The sequence below is a fragment of the Lactuca saligna genome, chromosome 4 (assembly GCF_052625555.1).
Source record: "Lactuca saligna cultivar CGN05327 chromosome 4, ASM5262555v1, whole genome shotgun sequence".
Taxonomy (NCBI): Eukaryota; Viridiplantae; Streptophyta; class Magnoliopsida; order Asterales; family Asteraceae; genus Lactuca; species Lactuca saligna.
The window spans coordinates 162,391,023-162,400,816 of NC_136420.1; the positions used below are offsets into that span (position 1 = coordinate 162,391,023).

At 32.9% G+C, this 9,794-nt stretch overlaps 1 pseudogene; it reads left to right on the forward strand.

Annotated features, from left to right (window-relative positions):
• The first annotated feature begins 984 nt into the window (after positions 1-984).
• Positions 985-2,850, forward strand: LOC145040319 (SNARE-interacting protein KEULE-like; annotated as a pseudogene).
• The last annotated feature ends 6,944 nt before the right edge of the window (positions 2,851-9,794 follow it).

Sequence of the window (9,794 nt, forward strand, 5' to 3'; positions counted from 1 at the left end):
TTTTACTTTGATCTCAAGGAGAATCCACGCGGTCGTTACATGAAGAGTTCAGAGAAGATGCGGACAACAAGGTCCACCATAATCGTACCTTTCAATGGAATCTCTTGGTTCTTTGATATCTTCAACTACTACGTCACTTTTGATGACCAAGATATTTCAAGCAAGGAACTTCAGCTTGATAGCAAGGCAATTTATTATATTACACATTACACATTCTATACATACACTTTCATATATATTACTCTGCAAAATGTGGATTGACTTTCCTAGTTTCTTCAATAATTATCATAGATTTTCCTTTCAAATAACCTTCATATCTGTCCAATTACCTTTCTGATTAGGGTTCTTTCTTTAAGTGTTTTACTTTGACATTAGGGAAAACAGGAGGGGTCGGTTTCTCAAGGTACGCAGTTGTGTAATTATGGTTTCAGTATGCTTAAAAACGTGGAAGCTTGTAGGGTTTTCTATTTGTGCCTATATAATCATGTAAGAATCACTTGTGTGTACTTGTATTGCAATATGAATATACCTAAAGAGAATGCAATAATGTTTGTTCAGATTGCTAATCTTCACTAGGGGTATATTTGTCCAAAAAAGATCCTATTTTGATGCCATCACAAGATTAACGGCTGTCTGTGGGTACTATTAGACGTGAGGTTGGGAGTAAAGTAGATGCAGTTGAACAAATTCAAGAGACCCCTCTTGTGATCAAATCGACTTCTTGTGAGAACTTTTTTTTTAATTTATTTAATCACCATTTTGTTATCATATTATTTTGTATTTGAAATTATTTTTTATTTAATGTAAATTAATTGTATTTATGAATGGTTAAACATGACAACTGGTTCTGAGCAAAGGAAGGTGGGACCCAGTGAGCTTCAGGGAGTGAGGAAGAATGTGGTTTCAGAGTCATCTTCACGACAAGGATCATCTTCTCATGTCTCATTTTCCATTTCCAGGCCTTTATCAAATTATAATAATAGGATGCAACCTGTCATCTTTAATTTAATTTTTTAGTAGAATTAGGAACTAACTCTGTTTTTTTTTACTTGTAGATTGCTCCTGTTATTCATGAATGGACATATGATGCAATGTGCCATGATTTACTTGAAATGGAGTAAAATAAATATGTTCACGTGGTTAGTGTAGTGTACATTATTTATTATTATAAAATCTTGTTAGTGAAATTTTTTATATTATACGTCAAGTAATTATACTGCTTAGGTTCCAAGCAAAACATGTGATGGTTATGAAAGGAAAGAGGTCCTTTTAGAGGATCATGATCCAGTATGGCTGGAGCTCCGACATTCCCATATAGCAGATGTATGTATTTTTTAGATTTTTTTATTTATTTGGTTTTGGTTTTTAATAAAATATATAATTATATAACTTTTGATCAATGGTTCGTTGTTAGGCTAGTGAACGCTTGCATGACAAGATGACAAATTTTGTGTCCAGAAATAAGCTGCTCAGATGCATGGCAGGTCTGTTTGTTTGTTTTCTCTAGTATGAATGAGACCAAATGACCAATTTACCCTTACAATTTTACAAACATTTGTAATATTCATGAAATTTAACATGAATATTATGAGACTAAATGACCATGTAAATTGTTGTTGTATACATAAGGTCTGTTTTTTTCTTTCTAGAATGAATAAAGTGTCTGAATGAGACTAAATGACCATTTTACCCTTGTAATTCAACAAACATTCATAATTATTTTTGTAGAGACGGTGGGGAGATGTCTACTCGTGACTTGCAAAAGATGGTTCAAGCATTGCCACAATATAATGAACAAATGGACAAACTATCCCTCCATGTTGATGTAAGTCTCTAGGGTATCTGTTTGTTTTTTTTAAATAAATAAATCCAGGGTTATGTTGATATAATGGTCAACTATGTCTGATATTATTTTGACTGAAACAACTTGCTGGAAAGATTAATGGTATTATCAGGGAGATGGGGCTTAGAGACGTGGGGCAATTAGAGCAAGACCTTGTCTTTGGAGATGCAGGAACAAAAGATATCATTAAGTTTCTCAAAGAACAAGTGAGCAAACAGTAGGAATTAATAATTTATTATATGCATTCCACATGTCATGTCCATAATTGTAATAATATATGTTGTTGCTTCATGCAGGATGCAACAGATGAACAAAAGATCCGATTATTAATGATATATGTAGCAACTCATCCCGAGAAATTTGAGACTGCTAAACTTGCAAAGATATTGGAGGTCAGGATCTTTTTTTTTCTTTCTATTACAGCATTGTATTTTTGTCATCAAGGCATTGTAGTTTGTAAAATATACCCAATAACATCATTTTTTTTTTAATATTCAGTTAGCAGATTTGCTTCCTGAAGATATGAAGGCAATTTACAATATGAGATTTCTGGAGTCAGTACCAGATAGTATGACCAACTCAAACAGTGGCTTCCCACTAAAATTTGATAACAAGGTGTAATTATACTTGTTGATTATAATCATAGCATCCTACTTTTATGTTTGACCAGTCAATCTGTTTCTCTTCAGAAGAGGTGTGGTCTTAGAAAAGATCGTCCTGGTGAAGAAGCGGCTTGGTAGTTATCACGCTTTATCTATCTAGAATAAAAAAACCTGATCTATGGATCTAATCTAAAATCCCAGGTTCACGATAAAAATGGTATCCAAGCAGAGCTTGAAGAAGAAATAAAATTTCAGAAAGATTTGAATAATAATTTGAGTATACAATCGAATAAAACTCAAGAATCAAATCTTGAGCTAGTTTCTATCCTCCAGGAACTGGACAAACAAATAGAAATACAGAAATTGGAGATAAAGTCTCGAGGCATCAGAACAATCAGTAATTGATGAAGACAATGTAGAAGATCATACAGGGGTAGAAGTGTCAAGAATCACAAGAAAAGACAACTTTAGACTTGAGCTTGAACTGCAGAAATTTCAGGAATCACAAGAAAAGTTGAAAATCCCATGAGAGGTATAATTATGAAACAGAGAAATTAACTTTTAACTTCTAACTATTAATCTTAATTCTTAAATCTTAATCTCTTAATTAAGGTTATTATCTAATTTTTTAGCTGGTCTGTCTTCACCCTGTTCATAATTATGCTATTATTGCATATGACCCTTCTACCCTTGGAGCCACTGGTGCCTTAGTTGTACGAGTTGTTGTACTTCTTCCTTGTAGGAAAATTTACATAATCTTATTGGTGGCCATTTTTCCGATGAAAAATGATCGTAACACTTATGGAGAATTGTGTGTAAACTTGTATGAGTTCTGATCATAGCACTTATGGAGAGTACTGTTTATATATCTTTCACACCACACATCTCTATGAACACAATATAATCTATTTTTGTATCTTTTTTCCTCTCCTCCTAAATCTTGCACAATCAATCAAAAACCCTATCTTTATATTTTTAAAATTCAAATCTTTTGATTTCCTTTTCTTGAATAAACGAGTCTGAATAGCATAGTAGCAGAACAGATGAATTCTTGCTGTTGTTCACTTAGCTGCACTAGAGATGGAACAAGCGATGCCCCTGCTCTACATGAGGTAATAATTAAAGCTCTTTCATGATTAATTTAATTATTTTTGCTGTATTTTTATGATTTTTATTTTTTGAAATTGAAATTGTAGGATGATATTAGTCTTGCTATGGGCATCCAACGAACTGAAGTTGCAAAAGAAAGTAGTGATATCGTAATCTTGGAAGACAATTTCGCTTCCATTGTAAAGGTCTGATATCTTCTGTTTCTGGTCTTTATGTTGGTATATAAAATGCTTCAAAAGTATTATTATTATTGTTATTATTATTATTATTATTATTATTATTATTATTATTATTATTATTATTATTATTATTTAAGATTAATGTGTTTCTTCGGCATGCAAACATACAAAAATTTATTCAGTTCCAACTCACTGTAAATGTGGTTGCCCTTGTGATTAATGTTGTGGCAACTATTTCTTTAGGGGATGTCCCCCTTAATGTAGTGCAAGTCTCTTTTTCTCTCAATCTTGTCAAAATATCAAAGATCAATAATAATATGATAAAGGCAACTTACTTTGTATCATTGTACTTTGATTGAGATAAACCAAAGAAATTTAATATATTAATATTTCTTTTCTCGATGGTGTTGCTCATTTATTGGAGTCACGTGGAATGATTGATGAAGCTTTAGCAGTTACTACATGTCCTGATTATAGATTTGAACTAGCTATGCAGCTTGGTAAACTAGAGATTGTGAAGGTAAGGAAAAGATATTCCAATACTTGACTTTATGAATTATAATTAATAATAACATTTGTTTGTGTATATAGGATATCGTACTAGTAGCACAAAGTGAGTTGAAATGGAAGCAGTTGAGTGAATTAGCAATGTCTACTGGACTAGTATGTGTCATTTTCAAAATATTTATTTTTGGTCTTAGATAAATAAATCTAAAATAATAATAATTTATAAAACATTGCAGTTGGAAATGGCTAAATTGCAATGTAGCTACAAGACCATCTAGTAAAGCAAGGTTGGTATAAGAGTTGATGACGAGAACATTGTTCGAAGACCTTCAGTGAGTTATGATGATGTCCCTTAATAGCAATGTAGTATTATGTTATATAGTTAGGGATGATTATTTGTATTTGACATGTTAGTGCAATGATTTATCTTTCTTATTTATTGTATTTTATTTTGTATTTTGTATGACATTAACTTTTGTGCAATGGATTGTATTTTTTGTAAATGTTATTTTATTTTCTATTATGAGACATGAAATGCAAATTTAATTTGAAAATTAGTAGATCTATAAATAATTTTTTTTAATAAAAAACTAAAAATTACGATACGCAAAAATGTATGTCATCTTCATTTATGACATGGCCTTTCTTGACAGCGACTTTATTCATACGCATTGCGTGTCATAAATGTGCGTCGTCTCTAGAGGACGCGCAAAAGTGCGTCGTATCTCGTTATGATAGGGCCTTCTTTGACACGCATTTGCGCGTCGTCTGAGCGTTTTACGACACGAAATGAGCGTCGTAAAAGGCTGTTTTTCTAGTAGTGCTAGGATCTTCCACCAAAATTCCTATGCTCATCCCTGAGTATTACGATCAGTGGGCTAATCGTATGTAGGATTATCTTAATGGATTGGATGAAGATCTGTGGAATTGTATTTCTGGGAATCGCAATCCACCATCAAATGTTCAACCACTTGGTTCTTCCTCTGGAAACTCTGAAGTTGAAAATCAAGTTGATCGTCTGAAAAAGCTGGAGAAAAGATGTATGAGAGAAATAAGAGGAGCTTTGCCTCCAGTTGTTTACAACTATGTAAGGAGCTGTAGAAACTGCAAAACAAATATGGAACAATCTCAAGGAAAAGTTCCAGGGAAGTGAGAAGACGAAGCTTAATTCTGTCAAACAATGCTTAGTTGAGCTGAACGATTTCAGACAGAAAGATGGTGAATCAATTAAAGTATATTACGATCGTCTGAATGAGTTGATATATCGATGCAATCGATATGGGATCACCAGATCTGCAATGGAATTTAATTTGATATTTTTCATGGAACTTCGAAAGGAATAGCGGAGCGTGAGCATGATGGTGAAGAACCAACAGAGCTATGACACATCTACATTGAATGACTTGTACAACCAGCTTAAAACTAATGAATGAGAAGTGAATGAAATAACTGAAGAATCGAAGGCTATGTTGGGAGGTCCACTAGCTTTGATGTCAAAGATTTCTGAGAAAGATGCTTCGGATGAAGATGAAGGGTTCATCATGAACTCTGATGATGAAGCAATTACCTTTTACTCAAACAATCAGGTGAAAAAGTTCTTTAAAAAGCCTTTCAACTCGAAGGCAAAGTCGTCTGAAATAAAAGGGAACTTTCTGAGTAAAAATGTTGGGGAAGAGAAGAAGAAGGAGGAGAAGATAGATTCGAAGGCTGTTGAGGGAAAGAGTGAGAAGAAGCTGAAAGGAGATACTGGGATTGACTGTCATTATTGTAATGGTGCGAATCATCTTGCAAATGATTGTATGCTTCGAAAGAAAGACGAGAGGAAGATGAAGGTGAAAGATGAGGCATACTATGCTGAAAAGTTAGAGGAGGTTCGTACGAAAGCTAAGAATTTGTCTCTAGTTGCAAAGGGCACTGATGAGGAGGAAGATGGTACATATCAAATCTGGTCATCTGGATCAGATGATGAAGAAATGCGCAATCCAACCCGTGGAGCCATGTTTGCAAAAGATAGAGGAGGATTCAGAGGAGGAAATATACGAAGTGTGTGGAAAATGCTTCGTATCAAAGGCTGCTGACAAATCACCAATGACATCAAAGGTACGAAACATTCTTGAATCTTTTAATATTCCAGTAGATGCTTATAATTCTGAATTAGTATCTTTTGATGAATCTGTTACTTATTTTGATTCAATTGTGGTATCTTCTAGCAATGAGGCTAAGAAGTTGTCAATGCAATTGCTAGAGACCAAGAAGAATTTAGATTCGAAAATATCTAGAATAGATTGTCTACAACTCCAAATAACGAATATCATGGTAGATAGGGATAATTTATCAAGAGATAACAAATTGTTATTAGCATAAAGAAATATCTACTGTAATGCTGCTAAGAGATTATATGGAAAATTAACTAAACTTCATCATTCGTGTGAAATCAGTAAAGAACAACATAGGAAATTGTTGCCATTTTTAGCTTTTAAAAGAGCTAAGGTAGATAATATTTCGTATGATTGTGAAAAAGAGATAGCTGATTTTGACAAGGTTCCAAATAACAAGTATAGATATGGAATTGTCAAAGTCGATGAATGTATTGATTCGAATGATTTAGTTAACATTGTAAATGATACTTTGACTAAATATGAACAAATTCACATTTTGAAAAAGACTGAGAATTCAACATCTGATTCTCAATCTAATTTTGCTGATATTGAAGATGATTCTGACAATATTAGTGAAATTAGTAAGCTTGAAGATGTTGATTGTTCTCAGTTAACTGTTGTTAATGTTGCTTCGAATTCTAAAGGGAAAGAAAGAGTTAAGGATTTTGATAGTTGAGAATGAAACTGATATACCCTCAACTTCGAAAGTTGGTAAAATGAACTTCGTGGACCTCAAAGATTATCAAACTGATGATAGTAATGATGAAGATGTTGAGAAAGTTTCGAAAGAAAAGGTATTCTCAAAGGAAGAAGAAATTCCACGAATCGTAGTTGATCAAGTGTATGGTGATACACAAAAGTTCGAAGAAGTGATGAATGAAAAAGGTCCACATTGTCTTGAAACAAACACGGTGGTCTTTCCAAATTTCAAGTGCACAAATGATGTCATTTTTCGAAATCAAGTCTTCGTAACTACAGGCAATGTTGAGAATATCAAACCAGAGTTAAAGAAGATGGTTGAGGAAGATAACTCAAAAACAACTGAGGAAGGTTTTTTCGCAAATCAAAACATCGTTGAAAACACCTTAACAAAGAATTCGTATATTTTTCAAAGACAAAAACCAAAAAAACAATGGGTTGAAAAATCAAAACTTGAAAAAGAGACAAAGATACATGTTGAAAAGGAAAAAGAAAAACTTGTCAAATTAAACTCAAAGGAATTTAAAGATAGAATTGACAAATTTTCGAAGGAAAACAACATTTCAAAAAGACAAGCAAGAAAGAAAATGTTTTGGCAAAATATTGAGTCTCAAAAGATGTCTGAATCACAATCAACCAAAAATGTTTTCAATACTAAAAATGCTTCTTTTTCAAAAGCTCAACGATCAAATATAACAAGGTCTGAAGTAAATAAGCAACCAAAGTCTTCGAAAGTCTCAAAGACTACCAAAACAAGAGATTTTTCAAAAAGACCTAATCCAAATCAAAAAGTTTTTCAACGTCAAGATTTCAAATCAAAAGTTAATACATCCTATGCTTATTCTTATGTTGCCAAACCCAAAGTTGATTTTGTTCCTCAAAAGAAAATTTTCCTAATTACACAAAGAAAGAAACAATGAGGACATCTTGGGAAAAAGGAATAACTTCAAGGAAAAACATTGATCATTGGCTTGAAGGAAAAGGAAAAATATATCAGTCGAATAAGTATTCAAAAAAGCAAATTAATGAAGCATACGAAAAGTATGTCAATACTTCTTCGAATGGCAGCTCGTCATCTAAGGATTCGAATATCTCAGCAAAAGCATGGAGACCTGTCTCAAAAGCGAAGACAGTTCAATCACAAACTCAAGATGTGAAGGGAAAAGTCATTGAACATTCAAAACTATCAAATTCTTATGTTTCAGTTCCTTTAGATGATGAAGTGAACTTAATTGATAGTCTCAAAACTAAAGTTTGTGATTGGGTTAAAAGTTCTTCATTTCATTCTAAATTGAAATCTAATTTCCAAGGACCCAAAAATCCTTGGGTACCTAAAATCTTTCATTGATTGCAGGTTTTATGTGACGAGCAATATGATAACAAATGGTACATCGATAGTGGTTGCTCTCGTCACATGACTGGAAAGAAGGATAACTTAAGAGATTTTCGAAGTCTCAAAAATGCTGGAGTAGTAAAGTTTGGGAACAATAAAAAATGCCAAGTCAAAGGATATGGAAAAATCACAAATGGACAATTCACAGTGAATCGTGTTGCATATGTTGAAGGTCTTCAACATAACTTGATAAGTGTTTCTCAACTTGTTATGGGCACTGGCAATCAAGTTCTTTTCAACGAAGAAGGAAGTTTTATTTCGAATGTTAACACAAACGAAATATTACTAAAATCTAAAAGGAAAGGTGACATGTTTACTTTGGACATCAATCCAATTGTAGGCAAACTAGCAGTATGTCTACATTCGAAAGCTACATCTGATTTGAGCTGGTTATGGCATCGAAGACTTTCACATCTCAACTTTCGAAACATAAACAAACTTGTGGTACAAGATCTGGTAAGAGGTTTACCTGTACTTAAATTTGATAATGATTCTTTATGTGCAGCTTGTGAAGTTGGAAAGCAACATAAACAAGGTCATCCAATCACACTTGATTCAAAGATTGTTACACCTCTGGAGTTATTACATATCGATTTGTATGGTCCTTCGATTGTATCAACTCTCAACAATAAACAGTACATTTAGTTATTGTTGATGATTTTTCAAGATTCACATGGGTTTATTTTCTTAGGATCAAATCTGAAGTTGCACAAATCCTGATTGATTTTATCAAAAAGATGGAAACCACGTTGAAAAAGCATGTTCGAAAAATCAAGAGTGACCATGGAACTGAATTCAAAAATAAAATTCTTGATTCCTTTTTAGTGGACAAAGGAATTTCGCATAATTTCTCATCTCCATATACACTAGAACAAAATGGTGTTGTATAATGAAGAAATCGAACATTATGCAAAGCAGAAGAACCATGTTGGCATATGCGAATTCACCTCAATATCTATGGGCTGAAGTTGTTTCAACTGCATGTTTTACTCAAAACAGATCGTTCATTCATCGTAGATTTAATATTACACCATACAAAATTCTGAATAATCGAAAACCTAATGTGAAGTTCTTTCATGTTTTCGGATGTAGGTGCTTTATTATGAATCTCAAGGATCATCTTTCAAAATTTCAAGCTAAAGCTGATGAAGGGATTTTTCTTGGATATTCACACAATTCAGTGGCTTATCGAGTGTTAAATAAGCGTACACGAAAAGTGGAAGAAACGTTCAATCTTACATTCGATGATTATTATGTTAAATCAAATGAACATCAATTTTTAAATCATCCAATTTTACAAGA